Consider the following 27561-nt stretch of genomic DNA (forward strand, 5'->3'; position numbering starts at 1 on the left):
CGTCTCTTAAGATAACGCAGTCAAAACAGAATCCAGCTTCAATGGTAAGGCAGCAAATATTTATATCCAAAAGGGTTAGAGAAAGCATAGTCTAATATAAATCATGGCAGTCTTTGTTAATTATTAGTCAGTTATCTAATCTTTAGAAGTACTTGTTTACAGTACTTGTTTGCAGAAAGTCTTTACCTCTGCCGGCGTTTGGGGACGTCAGGTGAATTCTTCTCTTTCTGCAGACGGTTAGCTTTAGAATCTTTAATTTTTCCAATGTTCTTTTAAGTTGGTAGATTAGTAGATTTTTCCAATTAACAATCCTCAGATTCAGTGTGCCAGAAGATATCTAGTGATAAAGATTCCCCAAATACCGTTCCGGTATATCAAACACGTCTCTACTATGCGGTAGCCATCTTCTAGCCCTTCCGGTTAAGCATTAATTTTTTTTTTCCAGAAAGGATGTTTTATTGAGAAGACATAATAAAATAGCATTTAAGTGGGTTATTTAACTATTAAACTTTTTCAGTAATATTTTTTTTTATTATTCAAATTTTCATAAAACAAACACAAACAAAATCAAAACAACAAAAATAAAAAGAAGAACTTGACTTCCGATTTGTTACAGATCAGCTATAAGTATATAATATATATCAAACCTGTCCCCTAAAGCATACGAAATTCACTTTTTTCCATAGTCTATCTTAATTAATCGTCAAATCCCATTATCATCATTTCATTTTTTTCTTTCAACAAAAAGTCCAAAAGAGGCTTCCATTCCTTAAGAAATGTATCTGTCGTTTTTTCTCTGAGAAGGCATGTCAATTTGTCCATCTCAACTAAATCCATTAATTTCAATAGCCATTCTTCCATTGTTGGTATTAATTCCATTTTCCACTTTTGTGCATATAATAATCTTGCTGCCGTAATCATATATAATATTATTCTTCCATATTTCTTTTCCTTTTGTTTATCCATAAAACCCAATAAAAAAAATTCTGGCTTTGACTGAATATTTATCTTTAAGATTTTTTGCATCATCCTACCTATCTGTGCCCAAAATAATTTTGCCTGTTTACACGACCACCACATATGATAAAAAGATCCTTCTTGTTGTTTACATTTCCAACATACATTAGAAACATTACTATACATTTTTGCCAACTTTTCTGGAGTCATGTACCAACGATACATCATTTTATAAAAATTTTCTTTAAGATTATAGCATAATGTAAATTTCAAACCTTTTTTCCACATATTTTCCCATTGATCCATTTGTATATTATAACCAAAATTTTTTGCCCACTTGACCATACATTCTTTTACTTGTTCTTCTTCCATGTCCATTTTCAATAAAAATTTATACATTTTTGCAATTATACATTCATCATTTGTACACAAACCTATTTCAAAATCAGATTTATTTATTTCAAACCCATACATTTTCTTATCCAATTTGTATCTTTCTAACAATTGTAAATAGGCAAACCATTGAGAACTATATCCTTCCTTTATTAGTTGTTCTCTCTCTTTCATTATATATTCTCCATGCACATTTTCTAATAGTTCTATTTATTTTGGTTCTAGAAGTGCTGCTTAGAGACATAAGGCAAGACAAAAGGATTTCGGGAATAAAGATAAAAAAAAGAGGAATATAAACTGAGAGCATTTGCTGACGACTTGATAATTGTATTAGAAAATCCCTTGGAAGGAATTAAAGTATTGATGGATAAATTAAAAGAATTTGGACCATTAGCAGGATTTAAAAATCTTAATTTCACATATACGCTCATGGGGTCTGAACTGGTGGTGACCGACCAGGAGAGAGACCTCGGGGTTGTAGTGGACAGCACGATGAAAATGTCGACCCAGTGTGCGGCAGCTGTGAAAAAGGCAAATTCCATGCTAGGGATAATTAGGAAAAGTATTGAAAATAAACAGCCGATATCATAATGCCATTGTATATATCTATGGTGTGGCCGCATTTGGAATACTGTGTACAGTTCTGGTCGCCTCATCTCAAAAAGGATATTATAGAGTTGGAAAAGGTTCAGAAGAGGGCAACCAGAATGATCAAGGGGACAGAGCGTCTCCCTTACAAGGAAAGGTTGCAGCATTTGGGGCTTTTTAGTTTAGAGAAAAGGCGGGTCAGAGGAGACATGATAGAAGTGTATAAAATTATGCATGGCATTGAGAAAGTGGATAGAGAAAAGTTCTTCTCTCTCTCTCTCTCAGAATACTAGAACTCGTGGACATTCAAAGAAGCTGAATGGTGGAAGATTCAGGACAGACAAAAGGAAGTACTTCTTTACTCAGCGCATAGTTAAACTATGGAATTTGCTCCCACAAGATGCAGTAATGGCCACCAGCTTGGATGGCTTTAAAAGAAGATTAGACAAATTCATGGAGGACAGGGCTATCAATGGCTACTAGCCATGATGGCTGTGCTGTGCCACCCTAGTCAGAGGCAGCATGCTTCTGAAAACCAGTTGCCGGAAGCCTCAGGAGGGGAGAGTGTTCTTGCACTCGGGTCCTGCTTGCGGGCTTCCCCCAGGCACCTGGTTGGCCACTGTGAGAACAGGATGCTGGACTAGATGGGCCACTGGTCTGATCCAGCAAGCTCTTCTTATGTTCTTATGTTAGTGTCTTTGAACTTTGAAAATGCTTTCAACAAAGTACCTCACCAAAGACTCCTGAGTAAGCTTAGCAGTCATGGAATAAGAGGAGAGGTCGTCTTATGGACCAGGAACTGGCTAGGAAACAGAGAGCAGAAATAATTGGACAGTGCTCCTAATGGAGGGATGTAGAAAGTGAAGTCCCTCAAGGATGATATTGGGGCCTGTGCTTTTTAACTTGTTCTTAAATGATCTAGAGTTAGGAATGAGCAGTGAGATGGCCAAGTTTGCTGATGATACTAAATTGTTCAGGGTTGATAAAACAAAACGTGATTCTGAAGAAGTCCAAAAGCACCTCTCCAAACTGAGTGAATGGGTTGTAAAATGGCAAATGCAATTCAGTGTAAACAAGTGTAAAGCTATGCATATTGTAGCAATATGCTTAATTTCACATATACACTCTTAGGGACTGAATTGGCAGTGACCAACCAGGAATGAGACCTTGGGGTCATAGCTGATAGCTCAATGAAGATGTTGACCCAGTTCTGGTCATGGTGTTACGGGCTGGTATACCAAGGGATTATATCATCTCTGGAATTTTTATCTGAATGGATTGCCCACTGGAGAAGTCGAGTTAAAAGATCAACCGCAGGAAATCCCATTCCCATGGTTATTATGGGCAGAAATCATTTTTTTAATAACCAAGAACTGAAAGATGCTGTGACATGTAGATTCACTAGAGTTGAGAAATTAATTTTAGCCTATCCAGAGGATTTGAAGGGCCTGACATCTAATACAAATAAAATCTTGGTTAATGACATAGGAGGAGATACATCAGAATTAAACTGTGCTGGGAAAGGGAACTTGGAATTGACATAGATAGGGAAGAGTGAGTAACTCAATGGAATAAGGTTCTAGTTTTTGGTGTACAAAGCCCTATACAGCTCGGGACCAGGATACCTGAAGACCGTCTTACCCCTTATACACCCAGTCGATCACTGCGCTCTGCAGGTGAGGGCCTCCTGCAGATACCATCTTATCAGGAGGTTCGTTCTGCACAATATAGGAAACAGACCTTTAGTGTGGCGCCGCCTACCCTGTGGAATTCCCTCCTTTTGAATATTAGGCAGGCACCATCTCTGCTATCTTTTTGAGGCCTTTTGAAGACTTTCCTCTTTCAACAAGACTTTTAAGTTGAGACCTATTGCAGTCTGCTTCTGTGTTGGAATTGGTTTTTAATATGTTTTCTTTAATAATGTTTTTAACCCTTTTTTAAAAAAAAGATGTTTTTAAAGCTTTTAAAAAAATGTTTTTAACATTGTTTTGTTTTAATGTATTTTAAGGTCTTTTTATGATGTTTTAAAGTGTTTTCGTTTCTGTTTGCCGCCCTGGACTCCTACTGGGAGGAAGGGTGGGATATAAATCAAATAATAAATAAATAAATAAGCTACCACACCAAACATCATCAGCTAAAAATTGTCTCTGAAAGTTATATATCAGTGGTATATGACACCTAGGAAAATAGCACTGATGAATCTGGAACATCTTCAGTGTGCTGAATGGGGTGCAAAGAACTGGCATGTATAGACATATGTGGTGGGAGTGTCAAAAAGATTGCAGATTTTGGGCATCTGTGATTAAGGAGATTGAATAGATAATCCAACAAAAAAATCACATTGACACCACAATTAGCAATAGTGAATTTATTTCTGAATTAAGATTTTGATGTTAAAAATAAGTTAATATCAACGTAATGGTACGTTTTTTGTTGGTAGCAGTAAGGATTACTATTGCATAAGTTTGGGATATAGCTCTACTCAAAAAACTAACAGATAATTTAAAGACAACAAAGCAAAAGGACTAATTTCCTTTCAGTATGATATGACTTTATTAATTACATAAATGTATGAGATACAAGGATCCCCCATCAATGGCATACATATGGATATGGTACTAATATTAAATGGTCCACTAAATGAAAGGATAGAAATTGTATTCAACAATCCTGCAGGAAACAAAAATATAGGGAACAGTATTAATGTATGAATGAAAATTGTGTTAATAATTTACTATGGATAATCTAAATATAATATTTATAAGCAATATCATTATGATCCACATAGTATATTATTTTGTGTTATTTTGTTGGTTATGTTTATTTTGAAAATTAATAAAGATCAAATAATAAAAAAGAAAGGTTCTAAAAAGGGCACTGGTGAAGTGCCGGATGACTGGAGGAGAGCTAATGTTGACCCTATCTTCAAAAAAGGCAAGAAGGAGTAACTGGGGAACTACAGACCAGTCAGCATAACATCAATACCTGGAAAAACTCTTGAGCAGATTATAAGGCAGTCAATCTGTAAGCACCTTGAAAACAATGCAGTGATAGGAGCCAACATGGATTTATGAAGAACAAATCCTGCGAAACTAATCTTATCTCATTTTTTGACCGGGTAACCTCCCTTGTAGACTGTGGGAATGCTGTGGACATAATATATCTCGATTTCAGCAAAGCTTTTGACAAAGTGCCCCATTATATTCTGATTAGCAAGATAGCTAAATGTGGGCTGGATGGAACAACTATCAGGTGGATCCACAGCTGGCTCCAGAATCGTACTCAAAGAGTGCTTATCAATGGTTCCTTCTCAAACTGGGTGGAAGTAATGAGTGGGGTACCACAGGGCTTGGTCCTTGGCCCAGTGCTCTTCAACATTTTTATTAATGACTTGGATGAGGAGGTACAGAGCATGCTTATCAAATTTGCAGATGATACAAAATTGGGGGGCATAGCTAATATCGTGGAAGACAGAAAAAAAATTCGAATGGACCTTGATAGGCTGGAACATTGGGCTGAAAACAACAGAATGAACTTCAACAGGGATAAATGCAAAGTCCTACACTTAGGAAAAAAAACCAAATGCACAGTTGTAAGATGGGGGATACTTGGCTCAGCAATATAACATGTGAGAAGGATCTTGGAATTGTCATTGATCACAAGCTGAATATGAGCTGACAGTGCAATGTGGCTGCAAAAAAGGCAAATGCTATATTAGGCTGCATTAACAGAAGTTTAGTTTCCAAATCGCATGAAGTATTATTTCCCCTTTATTCAGCACTGGTTAGGCCTCATCTTGAATACTGCGTCTAGTTCTGGTCTCCGCACTTCAAGAAGGATGCAGACAAACTGGAACAGGTTCAGAGGAGGGCAACAAGGATGATCAGGGGACTGGAAACAAAGCCCTATGAGGAGAGACTGAAAGAACTGGGCATGTTTAGCCTGGAGAAGAGAAGACTGAGGGGAGATATGAGAGCACTCTTCAAGTACATGAAAGGTTTTCACATAGAGGACGATTGGGATCTTCTCTTCTCGGTCGTCCCAGAGTGCAGGACATGAAATAATGGGCTCAAGGTGCAAGAAGCCAGATTTCTACAGGACATCAGGAAAAACCTCCTAACTGTTAGAGCCATACGACAATGGAATCAATTACAAAGAGAGATAGTGGGCTCTCTGACACTGGAGGCATTCAAGAGGCAGCTGGACAGCCATCTGTCGGGAATGCTTTGATTTGGATTCCTGCATTGAGCAGGGGGTTGGACTCAATGGCGTTGTAGGCCCCTTCCAACTCTACTCTATTCTATTATTCTAAGGGCAACCAAAATTATGAAGGGGATGGAGTGACTCCCCTATGAGGAAAGGTTGCAGCATTTGGGGCTTTTTAGTTTAAGGAAAAGGCAAGTAAGAGGTGACATGATAGAAGTGCATAAAATTATGAATGGCATAGAGAAAGTGGATAGAGAAAAGGTTTTCTCCTTCTCTCATAATCCTAGAACTTGTGGACATCCAATGAAGCTCCATGTTGGAAGATTCAGGACAGACAAAAGTAAGTACTTCTTCACACAGCACATAGTTAAACTATGGAATTCACTCCCACAAGAGGCAATGATGGCTACCCACTTGGATGGCTTTAAAAGAGCATTAGACAAATTCATGAAGGATAAGGCTATCAATGGAGCCATGATGGCTATGATCTGCCTCCATAGGTGGGGGCGGCATGCTTCCAAATACCAGTTGCTGGAAACTACAGGAGGGGAGAGAGCTTCCTATGGGCAACTGGTTGGCCATTGTGAGAACAGGATACTGGACTAGATGGGCCACTGGCTCTTTTTGCGTTTTTATGTAGGGTACAACTTGCAGATGGTGATGTGGATGTGTATGAAAACCTCTAGTTACATTTGGTATGTCACTAAAATGGGACTTGTTGACGTTCTGCACAGCCCTTTGAAAATCTTTTATTTTAAAAAAAGTCATAGTTACATGCAGATTTTTGAGGATTTCCCCTTTTAAATCCACATGGAAACAAGATGGGATAGGCTGCAATCCCATCCTCACTATACATTTAAAGCATATTTAATGCATATTTAAAGCACATGACTCCCCCCACAAGAAACCTGGGAACTCTAGTTTCCCCCTCACTCATCTACAAGTCCCATAAACTACAGTTCCCAGGATTTTTTTTGAGGGGGGGAGCCATGTACTTTAAATGTATTTTAGATGTGCGGTGTGGATGTGACCTTAGTAGAACTAGGTCAGACCAGACTTCAGTGGGTACATTCATCCCTAGTTACACCCTTCTCTGTTGTGGAAACAGTAGAGGAACCCTCCACATGAGCAACTTGCAGCCTGGATTTGCCTGCCAAAGAGCTGCCCTTTGGGAGAAAGCTCAAATAAAGCACCATCCCCAACTGCACTCCAGATAGCTGGAGAGCGAGTGAGAGAAAGAGCAGAACTTTTCCAGAAGATGCTGATGGCTTCACATTTCTTCAGCAAGGCAGATCAAGCAAAGACAATTCTTTAGGATGAGGTAAACTCTAGACTAATTTATAGCTGCTTTTTCAACAAATCACAAAGTGAAACCATCAATTTACCTTTAGCTGATTGAGACCAAGTGCTCCCCTAGCTTCATATTTCCTAGCTTATAGGCTGATTTGTGAAACATCTTTCATGAACAAAGAGAATACACACCTCAATAGGAAAAGTGAACAGTAAATTAAATTTGGTTGCACCACAAAAGGGTAATTTGCACTCATTGCAATGGCCAAGAGCTATGGCTTCCTACTTATCTGCATTACATTTTTTCACTCCAAACAGAACAGACCAAAGAATTCGTTTCCATATAATTTTGTGAAGGCTCCAGCCACCTGAAATTCCTGATAATTTTGCTATGCTTTGTTATAATGATGAATCGCTGTGTATTTTTCTGCTGCACTTGTTAATCTAACTGTGCAGTCTGAAGCCTATATGTGCAGAAAGAGATAAATTGGACAGTGACCCCCACATAGCAATGTCACAGCCAACTAAGGACATTCTTGAAACATATTGCTTTAAAGGTATCTGGTTTCTTACTTTGTTGGGTGCTGGATTCATCACTGGCCAGGAAAGGCCCAATGCCATTGGCTCCAGCTGTGTCAGAAATCAAAGAACTAACCTGGGAAGACATGGGGCAGTCATAGAATACATTTATCTACGATAGATAGATAGATAGATAGATAGATAGATAGATAGATAGATAGATAGATAGATAGATAGATAGATAGATAGATAGATAGATAGATAGATAGATAGATAGATAGATAAGACAGTTTTGAAAGCAACAAACAGAACCCCAGTCAAGCTTGCTCTGGATCCCTATAAGGATTCCGTTAATCACCTAATATATATATAAAAACGTACTTGTGATTAACCAAACAGAGGTTTTTATTATATTAACAAAACGTTTCAGCTTCCCCCTTCATCAGCTGCTAACATACAAATGCTGCTACCAAGGTGGCAGTTATAGAGCTTTGAGGATGGAATGCTCAGAGGGGCTTTATTTGCAGAAGTTAAGTAGTGGTGGTACTGTCCTCCAGGTTCAGGCCATGTGGTGCCAATGTGTCCAGAGAGTATATCCAAAAGTTCTCCCTTTTGGTCAATGCTGCTGGATCTGCTGGCATCTCTATCACTGTAATGGAAAAGTCTAACAGGCTGTGACCCTCGATGTTAAAATGCTTTGCAACTGGTTGCTCCACTTTTTTTGTCAAGATTGCCGACTTGTGGTTCCTGAAGCACGTGCATAGGTCAGTTGTGGTCTTTCCTACATATTGGATATGACATCCTGCTCTTTTGCACTCGATGATGTAAACTATATTGCAGGACCTGCAGGTGATGTTCTGCTTGATGTAATAGGTCCTGCCAGGCCCAGCCTCCATGAAGTCTTCTGAATCTTTAAAAGTTGTGCAGGGGGAAGGGAGAATTTCACCTTGTGGTTTTTCCCATTACAGTGTTGTAAGAACACCTGCACTTGGCTGACTTTCTCTACTCCTAAAGATACAGGATCAGTCTCAGGCCCTGAACCTGGCAACCCTAGCTGGGCACCAGATTCAGCTGAATCCTGAACCAAATTGGGCTGGTTTGGAAGGTTTTGGACTTGGGTGAAGTTGGATCAAAACAGCCCTAGCACGATCCAGATTGAGTCAGCCCTCCTGGTGCAATCTTGGGCTGTCAGGGGGCAGGACACTTGATGGAAAGGCTTGGGGGGTCTACTTTGCCAGTGTGTTCCCCACAGGAAATTTGCTGAAGAACCAGACCCCAGCAGGATTGAGCAGAGGATTCAATCCTTCATGGACTTCAGAATGCTGTTTCTCAAGAGCCTTCCCTATGGGTCTAACCCCTGCTCTCAGTTGGGGGGAGGAGGAGATGCTCCTTCCCCCCTTCCAACTGAGAACAGGGGGATTTGATCCTGAGAGCGCTGCTTCTCAAGGACTGAATCTTCTGCAGGCTGCAGGTTGCTGCTTCTCGAGAGCCTTTCCTGCAGGGAAGACTCTTGCAAAGCAGCACCCTACAGGATTAATCCCCTCTGCTTTCAGTTGGGGGGAGAGAAGGCCTTCCTCCACCCTATCCCAACTGTATGTTTAATTAGGCTGAACATGCCTAGAATTAAGATACAAAATGAATCATACTAGGCAAACTTGCCCACAAAAATGTGTATATTAGGGGGGAAATCTGCATGAAAATAAATTTTCATGAGGGCTTTTTCTTTTTTTAAGCAAACTGATGTTGAAATGTGGCAAACTGAACTTAAGACTAGAAAAAATGAGAAAGTGGGAGAAAGTGAAATTGACATATTTACCCATCCCTTCTGCTTCTGAACCCCCCAGACATTCACACCTGAGATTTTTGCATTAAGGTTGTCAGGTCAGAAGTATCCCAAACTCTGAGATTTCAGGGGAGGACCCTAGTGATGTCACAGAGTAAGCCTTAGTGATATCATGGGGCGGGCCTTAGTGATACAATGGGGCGGGCCCTAGTGATGTCGTTAAGCATGATACGTTAAGTATCAACCACAGTTGCTTGGAGCATACCATTCAAACACACACACAAAATCTCTGATTGGAAATTAAGATAGAAATCTTAGCTAAATGAGAGTGTTCCCAGGTCCAGCTGAAGTGACAGGATCATTCCTTCTCATCTGCGTAGGGACCCTTGGTAAGGAACAGTTAAACTAGCCTACTTGCTTCTGGAAAAAAGGGTTTAAGTTCTCAGGCTAGGCCAGTCACCAGAAGGCCAATGTAGGAAAAAGGGAGCCTAGTGTTGTGGAGATGTCAGATGGGAGCTCTCAAGAGTAAAGATGGATGCCCATGAAGGCTGCAATTCCAAACACATTTACTAAGGGACTTAGCCCCATAGAACTCAACAGGACTTACTTCTGAGTAGATATGGTTAGAATTGTGCTGTTGGTAAGGCTTGACTATGGATCCTCTGCAAACATATCCATATCAAAGCAGGATTGGTAACTCCCTGCCTGGAATGCTCTGCATGCCTTTTAACGTGGCTGCTCCAAACTTCTTTACAGACTTGATCCTTCACTGTAGAAAGAGGTTTAAGAAATGAGTAAGAGTTAAAAAGATTCTCTACTCTTTCCTGCCTACCCAGTAGGCTGCTATAAACTCACAGCCAACCCAATTCTAGTGAGTATTAGTGGATGGAGAGAAAACACACATGGTTTGGTTTGCCTTTGCAGGTAGTAGCTTGGGAACAACAGCAATTGAAGCCACACTTCCCAGTATGTGAATTCTCTTTTACTAGTATTGGGCAAGAAACAAACCATTATGCAACAACAAGGTGCATCATCAGTGGGTTTAAGGGGGTTGAGCTGAGCACATGGAACCACTATTTTAGTTTCTATGGATGTAAGGGAGTGAGGTCAGAGGTAAATGAAATGCAAACAAAAAAAGAAAAACAAAAGATAGTGATGATTTCCTAAATGCAACCACAACATGAGCCAGGCTCGAGTGGGGCTCGAGCCAGAGATGAGCTGTGGCCTCTTGGCACGCTTGGTGCTGCGGCCTCTTGGCAGGCCTGATGCTACGGCCTGTCCTTGGAAGACACTTCTTTTGGCTTCTGAGGGTTAGGAAGCGCCCCTGCAGCGGCCGCCGTCCTACCATATGGCCTCGTCCACTTTGCCTGGTATCGGTTGTGTTTACACCCATGCTCCTTCACCTCGGCTTCTTTGAGAACTGCCCTGTTGGTTTCGATTTTGAGGGGCCTGTTTGTCCTGCCCCTCTCCCTGCTGCAGTTGCTGGATGCTAAGTTCAGGGGGGGGCAAGATGCCATTTTAGATTTTGCAAACAGACTATCACCCACACTGGTTTTTATGCCAATGTGGGAAGACATACACCAGGAACTTCCATCTGCAGTTACATCTTCGGACTATACAGGTGAGAAGCCTTATTATTGAAACTCAGTTGCCTTTACCTTATTGTTTAGCTTTTACTGTTAAGTTTTTTGATGTTTTTTGATGTTTTATATGTTTTTGCTTTGTACGTCGCTTGGAGTGTCTGGTTAATCAAGCCAGATGGGTGACTAATAAAGCGAAGAAATAAATAAATTAATACATAAACACGATTTCTTTCAGTAAGGAAGAAAAATCAGCATCCCACAACCAGTAAGGAATCCTAACCAAAACTAAAAGAATCCTGGCAGCCAGTCAGCCAAGGTCACAGAAATCCTCAAGCAGCACAACCTGACCCAGGGACTATAGTTAGAGCAGAATATTGCGGCATGATTGCTGACATGAGTAAGACCCTATGAGCACATAATACCTCTACTCTGAAATCTGCACTGGTTGCTGATTTGCTACCAGGCCAAGTTCAGAGTGTGCTTTCCATGTTATGGGTGCCCCACAGTATTTGTTCTACTCTTGTAAGAAATTGATCCTTTAGTGTGGCAGTACCTACTCTTTGGAACTCCCTGCCTATTGACATTAGGCAGGCACCTTCATTGTAGTCTTTTTGGCACCTGCTAAAAAGAGTTTTGTTTAGGCAAGCCTACCCAGGCATGTAGAAGCTATTATTTTTTATCTGTTTTTAACTCAGTGTTGGTTTATTATTTTGAATATTTTTAAATACCTGTCTCTTCCAATAATTTTATTGCTTTAATTCCTTCTATAAACTGCTTTGAAGGGGTTTTTTTTTACATAAAGCAGTATATAAACGTCGTAAATAAAATACATAAATAAATTTCTGAGTCATTGTGGCCATTGGGTCTCTTTCCCCTTTTAGGCACATTAGTACTGATGATATGGACTAGCATTGACTCTCCAGGATTCCAGGAAATAGTCTTTTCCAGAGATGGAATTTTGGACCTTTGCATGCAAAATATGTGCCTTACCACTGAGCTACAGCCCTTCCCCTGTTTAAAAAAGGATCTTTTAAAATTGTTCTTTTCAATTCACTAATAAATGCACAGCATATACACATAATTCATTTAAAGCACATTCAACACACATTTGAAGCACATTAATCCCTCCACAGAATTATGGGAACTGTAGTTTGTTAAGGGTGGTGGGAACTATACCTGTGAAGGGGAAACTACACTTTCCAGGATTCTTTGGAGGAAGTCATGCACTTTAAATGTGAGTTGGATGTGCTTTACATGTATTGTGTGGATCTACTTCAAAAACTTTAAAAAGGTAAAGGTGTCCCCGCACTTGTAGTGCGAGTCGTTTCTGACTCTTAGGGTGACGTCTTGCAACATTTACTAGGCAGACCATATATGGGGTGGGATTGCCAGTTCCGTCCCCGGCCTTTCTTTACCCCCCAGAATATGCCAGGTACTCATTTTACCAACCACGGATGGATGGAAGGCTGAGTGGACCTCGACCCCTTTTACAGGAGATTTGACTTCCTCCTTCCGTTGGAATCGAACTTCGGCCATGAGCAGAGCTTTGGCTGCATTACCGCCACTTACCTCTCTGCGCCACGGACTGTACCTGCATGTAAATCATTTTAATTAATTTTTTTAAATGGAAATGAGCTATAAAGTTTACTGGGTGACCATGGGCTACTCTCCATCTCTCCGTCTAATCTGCCCCAACGGTGAAAACAACAGAGGGGGGACCATGATCACTCCAAGGAAGAAAGGCACAATTAAAATGTAGAGGAAATAATAATATACAACCATAGTGTGAAATTAGATATTTATCGGAACATAGAATGAAGAAATATTTACATAAGCATGACTGTCAAAGATGTTTATTATTTACACAACCTGTAAATATATTTTTGGTGCAATCCTATGCATGTTTACTCAGAAGCAAGTCCCAATGTTTTCAATGCTGCTTACTCAAACATGGAAGCGTGCACAGGACTGCAACATCAAGTGATAAGGAACTTCACTCACCCAACCCAAAATTCAGAATCCTGCCACTTTAAGTTGTTTTGCAACTGTTTCATACTTGTTTTATGGTTATTGGATTTTAAATGGATTTAGTTCTTGTGAGCTGTCTTGGTTTCCAACCCTACCTCACAGGGTTGTTGGAAATTCCATATACACACACACTGGAGATATAAAAATATATACACCCCATACAACAGTTTATTGTCAAAACCAGTTAGTCATTGCAGAACATTTTTTTAAAAATCAATATTAGTTTCCTACAAAAAAAGCAGTGACACCTAAGTAAGCCCTGCCTAATTGCTTTAAAAATAGGATTGGAGGTTGAGAGAAAGATTTACAGCACAGACACAATCCTTTACTATGTTCACTCAAAAGTCTCATTGATTTACAGCACAATCCTAACCATGTCTACTCCAAAGTAAGTCCTACTGAATTCAATGGGGTTTACTCCTCGGTATGTGGGATTAGCATTGCAGCTTTACTCAAAGAAAAGTGAGTACAGAATTAAAGCTTCATATTAGGAAGATTATCAAAACAGGCTATGAATTAGTCAAATAAACTGCCCTGTTCAACAGTCCAGGAAAATTTAAACAAGTTGCATGTACACTTCTTTTAAATTTCTGTTCAAAAAATACATGAAAGATAAAATTTATAATATGCTATTTTTGCAAGTAATGTAAAAAACCCTGCATGTACACTTTGTTTACAACTGGAATTGTTTACAGTAAACAATTGCCTACCAAGATCCTGCTGTGATTTTTTTGTTCTACATTTCCTGACTTGCACACAGAGAAAAAGCTATAAACTAGGAAAAGACAACAGTTTTCTGGCCTTACAATAGGTTCTAGCTATTGCCTGAAGGTCAACAAATCCCTTGTCAATCACAACCCTGAGTTCACTTATTGGCTACAAAAGTTTGAAAGGGCAGGGTTAGAGCAGCCAGCTACAAGCTCATTTAACAGAAGTTGCGGGGGGGGGGAACTGACAATGTGGTGTATATCTCTTGAACCAGACCACCTAGAAACTTTTTTAAAAAAATGAAAGCTGGGAGTCCAAAGATTGGGATGACTCACCAGAAGTTCCGGAGAGGATCCCAAAAATCTGGAGTCTCTGGGTGAAAACTGTAGAGCTGGCAACTCTAGGCTCTCAATTAGATAAGTAAACTGCCGTCTTCAACAGCCCAGGAAAATGTAAACTTGTTTGACCCCTCATAATTAGAAAAGTATAACACATTGTAATGACATCATAAGCTTTATGTACACTTCTTTTAAATTCCTGTTCAAAAATTATTTGAAAGATAAAATATATTATATGCTATTTTTGCAAATAATTTACAAAACCCTGCATGTACACTTTTATTATAATCATAAGTAAAATTGTTTACAGTAAACAATTGTCTACCAAGATCCTGCTGTGATTTTTTTTGTTCTACATCTCCTGAATACAGAGAGAAAGGGACTTTACTATTACTGAAAGGTATAACTCAATTTATGAGATTTTCAGACAACAGGAAAACACAACAGTTTTCTGTCCTTGCCATGGATTCTAGCTATTGTCTGGAGGTCAACAAATCCCTTGTCAATCACAACCCTGACATCACTTATTGGCTAAAACCTGAAAGGGCAGGGTTAGAGCAGCCAGCTACAAGCTCATTTAACAGAAGTTGCAGGGGGGGGCAGCTGTCATTTTAGTGTATATCTCTTGAACCAGACCACATAGAACCTTAATTTTAAAAAAAATGAAAGCTGAGAATCTGAATATTGGGGTGACTCACATACAGACCTGGAGAACACCCCAAAAATCCAGAGTCTCCAGGTGACAACCAGACCTGGCAACCCTAATTCGCATAGGTCTGCCTATGCTCAGAGTCCAGTGTACCTGAGTGCAAGCCACAGAGTAATATATGGAATTTATAATGGTTCACCCCATACAGTTTAGGCCTACGATTGCAAATGTTGTGCCTAGTTTGAAGACATCTAGAAGACCTAAAAGTGAGACAGGCATACTAACTTTTCTCTCTTTTCTGTTATCTGCAATGTCTTGACTAAATAAAAGATCCTACTTCTCATTCGAAAAACTAACCAGTTGGAACAACAATAATGAGTGTGCAGCATTGACAAAACTCCATGTGGACTACAATATGGGGAAACAACAGGTTCTGCACATATTCTCTGCCCCCAGACATCATATTATTCTTGAATTCATTGGAGATTTCACTCATCTAAACTTTAACAAACACAGCTAATGTGATTTCATTCCAGAATTCAAATTTGGCTGCAACATATGGCGCAACCTCAAGAGAAAAGCATTCATAAATATGCAGGAAAGTCCAGAGAATATTTTCTAAGTTTTTCCTAAGAAATTGCTGAAGAAATCGTGCTGAAGAATAACCAGCATGGTTTCTGCAAGAATACATCCTGTCTAACTAACCTTTGAGAGTTCTTTGAAATCCCAGTAAGCATGTGGATACGGGTGATGGAATAGGCACTGAGTACTTGGACTTTCAAAAAGTCCCTCACCAAAGGCCCTGAGCAGCAGTATGGAGAGGAGAGGTCTTCTTATAAATTAGTAGCTAGTTAAAGAGCAGGAAGCAGAGAGTAGGAATAAATTGACAGTTCTGACAATGCAGGTATTTAAGAAATGGGATTCCCCCAATGATCTTTCATGGGACTAGTGCTTTTTAACTTGCTCATCAGTGCTCTAGATTTAAGTGTGAGCAGTGAGTTAGCCAAGGTAGCCAAATTGGGTGAACAGGCATTACAATTGCAAGTGAGGTTTCAGTGTGAGCATATAATGGAATCCACAGGATTCCTGAATGCCCTGGAGGAGTTCCCAGTAGACAGAGCAGGTGACCCTGGACAGAACAGCAAGACACATCAGGCTCTTGACATGGTTGCCTCCAAGCATCCTCTCTGGCATTGTGGAGCCCAGTGTGCACCATGGTACACCAGTGAGCTAAGGGCAATGAAACAGGATGGACGATGGCTAGAGCGCAAGTTGCAAAAGACGTGATGTGATGCTAATCAGGCACAAGTAAAACATCATAACCATGCCTACTATGCGGCGGTGAGGGTGGCAAAGAAGGCCCACTTCTCTACCACCATCGCATCCTCAAGTAGCCGTCCATGGGAGCTTTTCCGTATTGTCAGGGGTCTGTTGACAACTCCAGGATACAGAGTTTTAGACCCTTCGGAGACCTACTGTGAATTGTTTGCAAGGCTGAGGATAAAGTTGCTCACCTCCATAGCAATCTTGATGCCCCACCCACATCTACTTTAGTTCTCTGTGAGGTGTCCAGTGTAATGTCTGCTGCAACTTCTTGGGAACGGTTTCAGTTGATGCCGCCTGATGATGTGGACAAGGTGCTTGCGACATTGTGGCCAGCAATGTGTCCTCTTGACCCTTGCCTTTCTTGGCTTATTAAAGCTTGCTGAGGGGATTTGACCAAGTTCATCCAGGGTGTGGTCAACACATCATTGTGGGGGGGGAGTGGTCCCAGCTGCCCTGAAAGAGGCAGTGATCTAACCATTCCTGATAAAAGCCCACCCTGGACCCTTTGATTTGCAACAACTACCACCCAGTTGCAAATACCCCCTTCTTAGGGAAGGTGACTGAGAGGGTTGTGGTGCAGCAATTGCAAGTAGTCTTGGATGAAACAGATTACCATGACCCATTCCAGTCTGGATTCAGGCCTGGTTATAGGACTGAAGGGGCCCTGGTCGCCCTGATGGATGACCTTTATCGGTAGATTGGATAGGGGGAGTGAGACCCTGCTATTCTTACTTGATCTCTTGGTGGCTTTTGATACCATTGACCATGGTATCCTTCTGAGCCGACTTGGTGAGATGGGTATTGTCATGACCCCCAGACCCTCAAGGTACTGGGTTCATGCATCAGACTCAGACCCCCACCCTTAGGGAAATGAGACTGGAACCAAAAAGCTATTACTTCACCCTTGCCAAGGCTGTGTACGCTCACAACAACCCTGCAAGGTAGAAGGTAGGCTGCCACCACCCCTGTATACTGGTCCACTCAGAGCCAGGGGATCTCTGAGCCCAGAAGATATATAAAACCAAGGTCCTAAAAGGCAAGAGTCACAGTTACACTCCTTGCCAGGCACCTCTGGTTTAACACTTAAGATCCAAGCCTTTACCTTCTTAACCCTCTTTGGTAGTTAGTGACTGAGATGCGTCAAGGTACTGAATCCAGAACCACCCCTTCTCTCAATTGAACACACCAGGTTAAATAGAAGTAGCTTTATTAAGATATATAAGTGCACATAGCATATAGCAGCAAGTAATCCTTTAAGACCATTCACCCAACAGGGGTTTAGGTTCTTACAAGAGAATTCATACAACAAGAAAATAACAAACTAACTCACCTAACTACTTACACACGAGGTAGTTCGTTGCGTGGCACCTCTCCTAAGAGAGATGGATGTTCAACATAAAGCAATGGAACCAGACATAGGTTGCCTTCCCATAAGCAACCCCTGGAACCATAAGGCAGAAAGGTTTGGAACTCTGGTGCCAGTCAGCATAGGCAGAGAACAGAGAACAAAGGCTATGGGTCTCTAGCCCTATACTTAAGGGAAAAGGATCCTAACGGTCCAAGATTAATTGACCAATCAGGAATTGGCTGATGTAACTTTCTTCTCAATGTTTCTCACATTTTCGCACCTTCAGGCCCCCCTCCCAACTGTGTTTTCCAACTGTACAGGCCAAGGATGACCTTGGGTACCAGGCACTTGCTAATCAGCAAAGATAAACAGGTGCAGCTTGTTAAGGCTTCTCTAACCATCTTCAGCTGGGAAGTGAAACTCAAATTTGCAAATTGGCAAAGGCTTGTCTTTTCTAACTGTAACCGTCTCTCAGAGTCCCTTACTGGAGCCAAAGTATTGTTATTAGATTTTTAATAACTCATGACCATTACAGGTTCATGACAGGTATTGTTTTCAGAGACTAGCATTGGGTGATTGTCTTTCGGCCCCCTGGCAGTTGTGCTGTGGGGTGGTGCCATCTTGTCCCTGATGCTGTTTAACCCTTGGGAGCAGTCATCAGAACATTTGGGGTGAGGTGTCAGCAGTACACTGATGATACCAAGCTCTATTTCTCTGTAACATCTGAATCAGGAGAGTCCATTCAAACCCTGGACAGGTGCCTGGGCTCGATGGTGGACTGGATGAGGGCCAATAAACTGTGTCTGAATCCTAGCAACTGTGCATTGGTGGTTCCCAAGTTCAGATAATTGGTTTCCTGCTTTGGATGGGGTCATACTCCCTCTGAAAGAGCAGGCTGTAGTCTGGGGTGATCCTTGATTTATCTTTGTTGCTAGACACCCAGGTGACCTCAGTGACTAGGAGTGCCTTTTTCCAACTTTGGCTGGTAAGACAGCTGCGGCCATTTTTGGACTGGGATAGCTGACCACAGTTGTCCATGCATTGGTAACTTCCATGATGGATTACTGTAATGTGCTCTAGGTGGGGCTACCCTTGAGGTTGGTCTGGAAGCTGCAGCTGGTGCAAAGTGTGGAAGTGCAACTGCTCACTGGGGCAGGGTCTTGCCAACATATCACCCCACTGCTGAAAGAATTGCACTGGCTACCTATTAGCTACCGGGCTAAGTCCAAGTTTCTATTTTTGGTGTACAAAGCCCTATACAGCTGGGACCAGGATATCTGGAAAAATGTCTTGTCCCTTATATACCCAGTCAATCACTGCACTCTGCAGGTGAGGGCCTCCTGCAGATACCATCTTATCAGGAGGTCTGCACAACAGAGAAAACGGACCTTTAGTGTAGTGGCACCTATCCTTTGAATTCCCTCCCCTTAAATATTAGACAGGCGCCATCTGTTACCTTTTCGGCACCTATTGAAGACCTTGCTCTTTCAACAAGCCTTTTAAGTATAGACCTTATCTCAGTCTGTGACTGTACTGGAATTGCTTTTTAATATGTTTTTAAACCTTTTTTTAAAAAAGTTTTTAAAGATGTTTTGTTTTAATATATTTTAAAGTCTGTTTTTATGATGTTTTAAAGCGTTTTTAGTGCTTTTGTTTGCTGCCCTGGGCTCCTACTGGGAGGAAGGGCAGGATATAAATCTGTTAAACAACAACAACAACAACAATAATAATAATAAATAAAGTGATGCACATTGCCTAAGAAATCTTAACTTCACAAATGCACTAATGGGGTTTGAACTAGTGATGGCTGACAAAGAAAGAAATGTTGTACTTATGTTGTATAGCTAGTAATGTAGTTGCAAATTCAGAAATGCAGGAACCCATTATGATAGTCAAAGCAACACCCCCTTTTTTGCTGCTGGGTTGAAAATGAGATCCTTGTTAATGTCTTCTTCCACAACAATAGATGTTCCAAGAAGCCAATCAGCATAAAAGGGGAGAATGTTAGTTACTGAGAAGAGTGGCTGATACACCTCCTTTCACTCTGATTGGCTCCGATCAGCAGGAAAGGACAAGGAAGCATGTTAGAAGACTCTTCTCAGTGGCTAACACACTCCCAATGTCATGCTGATTGGCTCATTGAATGCTGGAGAGACAGGGACCTGGCTGGGACCCTGCTTCCAAACCAGTAAGGGTCTAAGCCTCCCCTAAGCCCCTGGACGACTGACTACTCCCCTGTGCATAGTTCAGTGAAATTGTCAGCCTAGGGTGTGGCAGGTGTGCAAAAGATTATTAAGAAAGGGACTGATAATACAACTGCCAATATCTGAATGCTCTTTAAGAAATCTGTGGTGCAATACTGGTGCAGTTTTGGTTGCCACACTTCAAAGAGGGTATTGTGGAACTGGAAAACATTCAGAAATGGGCAACCAAAATAATCAGGGGGCTAGAAGATCTCCCATATGTGTACAGGTTGCAATGTTTGGGGCTTTTTAGTTTGCAAAAAAAAAAGGCAAGTAAAGGGGGGACATGAGAGAGGTATATAAAATTACTAGTGCTGTAGAAAAAGTGAACAGATATAAAATATCCATCCTCTCTCATTCAGGACAGACAAAATGAAGGATTTCTTCATACAGCACCTTGTTAAACAGTGGAATTGTCAGCCAAAGGAAGCAGTGTCAGCCACCAACTTGGACAGCTGGGGAGACAGATTCATGGAGGGTGAGTCTAACAATGGCTACTAGTCATGATGACCGTGTACTGCCTCCAATATCAGCAGCAGTGCATAACGAGAGGGAGTGACAACAGCACTCTGACAGCAATGGTGCTGATTTAGTTAGGAGATGGGGCTGGGTGAGGTGGTGGTCAGGTTTAGGGATGGGCACAAAATATGATCCAGTTGGCATCTCAAGCCAAATCTATCAGATTTGCACTTTCCGAAACACTTTCCGAAAACTTGCTCTTATTTGAATTTCGCAATGCTGTTTGCCACCCAACATTTACAAAAATGCATATGTTAGGGGAAAATGTGCATAAAAAGAAACATATAAGTGATCATAACATACAAAACGAATTGTATGACAAGAAATTGCTTGCAAAAATGTGTCCATTGAACAAAACTGCCTACAAAAATGTGTTTATTGGGAGAAATTCACACTAAAATCCTAGATAATTTTAATGAGGAATTTTTAAAACAAGAACATGCAGATTGCAGCAGAAATATGGAGAACTCAATTTAGGATTGGAAAAATGAGACACTGAGAGAACTGAAATTGGCAGATCTTTCTATCCCGAGCCAGGTTAGAGGAGCTCACGTTCGCAGCAATGTCACTCAGGCATGCACAGCTGCAGGACATCCTCAACAACTTAGAACTTCCCCACCTCATTACCGACTCACCCTGCCACATCCACATCCCAGATGTAGTGCTACTTTGTCCCCCATCACATGCTGCTGCTGTCCTGTATCAGAGGCAGTATGCCTCTGAATTGTAGGGTTGCCAGGCTCAGGGCCTGAGAATGATTCTGTATCTTTAAGAGAAGAAAAAATTCAGCCAAGTGTAGGTTTTCTTGCAACACCGTCATGGGAAAAACCACAAGGTGGAATTCTCCCTTCCCCCTGCACAACTTTAAAGATACAGAAGACCTCTTGGTTGCCAGGCCCAGCCTACAAGAATTTTCTCTTCTCTTAAAGATACAGAATCATTCTCAAGCCTTGAGCCTGGCAACCCTACTCTGAATACCAGTTGCTAGGGAGAGTGCTATTGTACATATGTGCTGCTTGTCGTTTGATGAGCCATTATTCTAATCCAGCAGGGCTCTCCTTATGACTTCAGAATTGCATGAAACCTGCAGATTTATTGTCTGTCTTGCAAGGACCTTGTGTCCCTTGATCCTGTTTCAGGGTTAGTCAAGACTGCTTCATGTTTACTTTGGGGCATCATCTCCACATAGGAAAACAGATATGCATGGTAATGTAATCTGAAATCTAAAACCACCAACTGAATCCATTTCTTTTGTAAGTCTGCAAACTTCAAAACAGACAAGGATCCCATCATTCGAACTGCAGTTATAGCATAATCCACAGCCTCAAGGGGACTAAGTCAGGAACTAGTTATCTGTGCTGAGGACTACCAGGTTCAGGATCTTGCCTGTTTAAAGGGGCTAGAAAGACTCACCTATGTAGGCAGGTTTTGCTGCTTAAATGCCAAATTGGTTCATTTTGGTCTCATTGGCTGCTTTGAGTTTCTCTGCTTATTGGTCTCTGCTTTTTAAAAAATGGTTTTATTGTTGCATTAAATTGTATTTTGTTTTCACTACCATCCTGAGAACTTTTGTAATGAAAGCTGGGTTATCAGTTCCTCCAAATACATTATGGGCAAAAGTATACATTTCGTAGCAAACATTGGCCTTGGAACTTAAACCACCATTGCTCTGCAGCAAAGCAGAGAGTTGGGCACATGTGATTTGCTGAGAAGAACAAGCTGCTGGTTACCACAGTAGGGCCCTGCTTTTTGGCGGCCCGCTTTTTGGCGTTCTGCTAATACGGCAGCTTTCAATTAGAGTAAGGCCCGACTCATACAGCGCTTGTTCCGCTTTTACAGCTTTTTTCGGGCATCGGATGCCATTTTATTGCCGGAGCTCTGCTTTCCAGCGGGTTTTGCTTTTAGGCAGGGGTCTGGAAAGTAACCCGCTATATGAGTGGGGCCCTACTGTATCATATGTGATAAGTGTGTGTGCTTAACCCTTACCTGTCCATCAAGTAAACCATGCAACCCCCGCCCAGTGCATCTCCACACTTGATTTTATTTATTATTATGTTGATATCTTGCCTTTCATCAGAAGCCTCTTTACTTGCCCCCTGCCCCCTGCAAGTTAGGCTGAGAGAGAGTTATTGGCCCAATGCCACCCAGTAAATGAAGGTTTGAACCTGGGGTGCCCCAGTCCTAGCCCAGCACTCTAATCTCTCTAACACTGGCTCTTAGTGCAGTAAACACAGGGCTGATGGGAGGAAGCAACGCAGTGCAAAAGAGGTGTCCTTTTAGAGGAAGGGCCATAGCTCAGTGGCAGAGCATCCGCTGTGCATGCAGAAGATCCCTGGTTCAATCCCCAGAATCTCCACGTAGGACTAGGAATGTTGCCTGGAGAGCTGCTGCCAGTCAGTGTAGATAACACTGAACTAGGTGGACCAATGGTCTGACTTGGTATAAGAAAGCGGCTTCCAAATGTCCGCAGTGCTACCACCACTGGACACAGAATTCCCATAGCAATTTTTTTTGGATTCAAGTACCTCATTTCCTTAGGCTGCAGGCCTTTCTCAGCAGGGCCCCTATTCATTCCAACCATTCTCATTCATGCTGTTCTTTTCCTTTGAAATAGTCCTGCCTCAGAATCAAAGACAAATTAAATTAGGTGGCCCTTGTTATAAACTCAAGCAAATCTGATGAAAGAATTCTCTTTCGTCCTTGGGAGCTTGAAAGATCAAGCTTGAGTGAGCTTGTGTTTCCCTCCCCCGTTCCCCCCCCCCAAATGAACAATTAACTTTCCGTTTTAATTCAAAACTGATGAAACGTGGCTGTATCATTTTGCTGCCCTTTTTAGTTGCTTTAAAAGAGTGGACCGAGAACATCTCATAATGCGTTAACAGTAATATTTCAGCAATGTTCGCTTTCAGCAAAAGCCCAATGATCATTAGAGCAGAAAAAAGATGGGGTGTGGGTGTGTGCGCGCCTGTTGTGGACCCAGTAAACAGATCTTATGAATGCTACGCCATACAGCTTTAATTCGGATTCCTTTCACCCTCTTTACATTATTAACTCATTTTTCTACAAAAGAGCCAGACTGTCATACCAGAGTAGTTAAGAAGGCCATTTCTGTCACTATTATTAGCGAAACTGCAAGCGAACGTTCTTTCAAAAGATGAATGTCAATTACACTGTCATATTCTGAGATTATTTAAAGCATATCTCATTCTACAAACATTTGAAACCTTGAGGTATTGGGTTTTTTCTTTTTAAAAAATATAAGAATGAATGAGGAGGATATAACATCTGGATGGAGCAGAAGATACTTGGAATAAAATAATTTCTTAACATTATGGGAGGGGAATCCCACCTTCTACTACACATATTAATACTCCCTACAGTGTCTATGTGAACCAGATATGGGGAACCTTTTCCAGTCCGAGGACCACATTTATTCATGGGCAGCCTTCTGAGGGTGGACGCCGGTGAGTGGAGCCAGAAGCAAAAGTGGGTGGAGCAATGGATGCAACGTTAACCTTTGTTCAATAGACTACATTTCATCCATACAGAAGTCAGGGGGTTATTTATGTATTTATAATATTTATATACTGCCCATTGTCTAAAGACCACATAGAACATAAAGTAATATTTATATAAAAGAACAAATGAAAACAGTTATATACAATGGAAACTGGTGGCTCTGATGTCAATGGGGCAGTGCATCTGCTCTTAGTCTAAACATTCAAGGAGCTGTCCAAGTTGAACAAGGACTAAAACCCAGAGTAGATTCTCTGCCCCACTAACACTGGAGCCTCCAATCTCCACTGATTATTATATACCCACAAGAGTGTATACTATAGCCAGCATGGATTTTTCCCACTCTACCACGTTAAATTGAAAATACCCCCATGCCATTCTGCTGCTTCCCATAAACTCATTTCAAAACAAAATCTTACAAAACTCATAGTCCTGAACACTTGCTTAACAACCTTCTAACTTTCATGGCAATACACAAAACACTCAGAGAGAATCCAGAGTTCAAATTCTAAAGCAAGAGTAAAATAATCCAGACCCTTTTGGACTTTTTTTTGTCAGAGTTCTCATAATCTGTTGAAATTAATTAAAAATCAGCCATGTTCACAAAGTATTTATAATCCTATTACTGACATTGACCCATACTCTGATCATAATCTTCTGCAGTTTAAAGGTTTTTAAAAAATGCAAGGCTAATTTTTAATTAATTTAAGAAAATTAACATGGGAGTCTATGATAGCGCAGGCATGCTCAGTAAGAACCAACTGTCAGTGTTCTAAAAGCCAGACTAACAGCGGTTTGGCTTGGCTAATCAGGGGGCCGCACCCATGCCAGACATTTATTCCACTTTAAACAGTCATGGCTTCTCCCAAAGAATTCTGGGAAGTGTAGTTTGTGAAGGGTGCTGAGAATTGTTAGGAGACTCCTATTCCCCTGGGAGAGCTCCAGTGGCCAGAGTGATTTAACAATCAGCCCCTCTTCCCAGAGAATTTTAGTGACTGTAGCTCTGTTGTGTGACTTCATTTTTATATGTCTTTATCATTTTGTACACCACTTTAAGTTCTGTCTAATATAAGCAGTCTTATAACTGTTTTAAGTAAAATAAAATAAAATAAAATAGCTTACCAGCCATTGCTTTGGAGCCGTTGGTAACTGGACTTGGCACAATGGAGGCATGACTATCTATTAAATCTCAATGAAGAAAGCAGATTCTGTCTCAGATGCAGGTGGGAGCAAGGAGTATGACCCCTATACTCTGGGTCACCCCACAGTATTTTGCTGCCTGAGGCAAAGGAGAAGATGGTGTCCCCTCCTCATTCCACCTGGGCTGGTAGCTGAATTTTTCTTCAACACAGGTGACAGGGTGATGTCTTCACCGTGGTTGAGGCAGCAGGACCAGGACAGACTGTGTAGCACACATGGCTCTGTCCTCCAAGAGAGGGGAAGAGCTGGGGAACTCAGGAAGAATAACCAGGGGGCTGCCATTGCTGTCTCCCAGCATCTGCCACCTGAGGCGGTCACTTCATTCTGCCTAGTGGTGGTCTGGCTGTGCCTATACAGTCAGTGTCACTACTGCTCCTTCCTTCCTTCCTTCCTTCCTTCCTTCCTTCCTTCCTTCCTTCCTTCCTTCCTTCCTTCCTTCCTGTTAAGAAAAAAAAAACCCTTATCAATTAGTGGTTATAACTCACTTCAGAATAAGCCAGTTAGTGGATTAAAATAGAAATTTGCTTACTGCCTGCTTCTTTACAACATCCTTTTCTGGTGGAACATCATACAACTTTCAAGTTTTTGATCAGCGCAGCATACAGGCCCACATATGGAGCTGGGCTGTGCAAAATATCAGCTGCAAGATTTGTAGGACCGATAGGAAGGATTGTTTTTATCTTTTCAAAGATACCCTTTTTTTTAACCTGGATAAAGTGTGTGAAAATTATTATTAAAATTATGTCAGCAATTTCATTTTCCCTTCCCACCCTTCTCCACTTCTTTTCAAAAATGTATTCTCTTGTGATTTATTTATAGATCAAGGTTGCACAATTCATTTTAGCTTCCCTTTCCTAAGGCGTCAAGAAATAGGTAAGCTTAACACTTTATGTATAATGAATATGAATCGGATATTAAATAAAGGATTAAAAGAAAATCTGGGCAAGTTCTTCTGGGAACCACTTCAATGCCACTTACAATAACTGGAATCCTGTTCACCATTACACATCTTCCTGCATTACTTCCTATAGTCATGGCTTCCCTGAATCTCTCTTGCTGCCAAGTATGATGCCATCATAAGAAGCAGAGGTACATAGGAAGCTGCCTGATACCAAGACAGACCTGCATGTAGCCAGGGTTTTCCTTGGAAAGAAGGTCAGCGGTTGCTGTGGTGTCTTTTAAGAAATACGTTTTTTATTTATGCACATTCCAACCTGAGCTTAAGATGGGGGGGGCTGTCCTGAAGAGTTTCAATAACAGTAGGATCTCCCTGGCCCATTTGCCACTTAATGGGCACTTGGCAGACCCATTAGCCCACGTGGCCACTCTATTAGATTAATAAAAGAGACTCATTTGACCAGTGGGGAAGGTTTCTCTGCTTCAGATCCCACCTTCAGGTGCAGGATTCCAAGTAAGAGGCTGGAAGGGGACTCATAGAAATCATCTATCTCAGCTCGCAAACCCATAACACTACCCCCTTCCCTGACAAAGGTCTGTCCCAGACCTGCAAACAAACAACAGCATAACAGCTTTTCCTATAAAGAAATAACATATATAGGTTAATAAGACATTGAAATACACATAATAATCAAAAGCATAGTCATAGTACAGTCGCATTTCCACACAACCCAAGTACAAAAACCGTCCATTCCTTTACAGCAAGTTTTCAATTAATTTCTCATTAGGCTTCCTCTTCTTTCTTGGAGCTCCCAGTCAAAGTTCTGCATCCAAACCGCTTACCTAGTCTTCATACTCAGCAGTGCCCAAGATAATGAGTTCCCAACATGTTTAAGCCAGATTATAGCCTCAGTACCTGAGCTCCTTTGTCCTGCCTCGTGACACTGCAGCACAGCAGACCTCAAAAGCACAAACATTTTTCCTTTGCTCTCCAGGCACGGGCAGCTTCTCCACACGCACACATGACTTCTCCTGCACTTTCACTTCCACAGCTGGCACACATGGGGTAAAGAAATCTATCAACAGCTGCTCTTCTCCAGCCTGTAGTTCCCCTTTCTCCAAGGCCCTTTCTTCCTCCTGTACTACTTCTCAACAGCAGGCGCACATGGAGCAGAGAAATCTATGAGCAACATCTCTTCTCCAGCCTGTGCTCCAGTTTCCTCTGTGACACCTTCCTTTTCTTTTCCAGCCTGTCCTCCTCCAGTCTTTGGGGCTTCACCTCCATCTTTCTGGCATCTCCCCCACTTGCAGGCTCCTGGACAATCAAGGCCTCTTCTTCCTACTGACGGCAGCTCAACACAGTCCAAGCGCTTCAGCTGCTCATCAACTTCCTGGATCTCTTTAGCTACTCCATTCTGGGTGCTCTGCAGTTGGGCTCCCAGATCACTCATAACCCCTTGTAGCAGCTGA

The 27561-nt window shown here is 41.4% G+C and overlaps 1 long non-coding RNA gene across 1 annotated transcript; it reads left to right on the top strand.

Annotated features, from left to right (window-relative positions):
- LOC133378423 (uncharacterized) lies at positions 1–26067 on the top strand. Its single transcript, XR_009761013.1, has 3 exons — positions 1–44; positions 20322–20437; positions 26014–26067. It is a non-coding gene; the product is annotated as an uncharacterized LOC133378423 (long non-coding RNA).
- The last annotated feature ends 1494 nt before the right edge of the window (positions 26068–27561 follow it).

This window comes from Rhineura floridana, chromosome 2, assembly GCF_030035675.1.
Source record: "Rhineura floridana isolate rRhiFlo1 chromosome 2, rRhiFlo1.hap2, whole genome shotgun sequence".
NCBI lineage: Eukaryota > Metazoa > Chordata > Lepidosauria > Squamata > Rhineuridae > Rhineura > Rhineura floridana.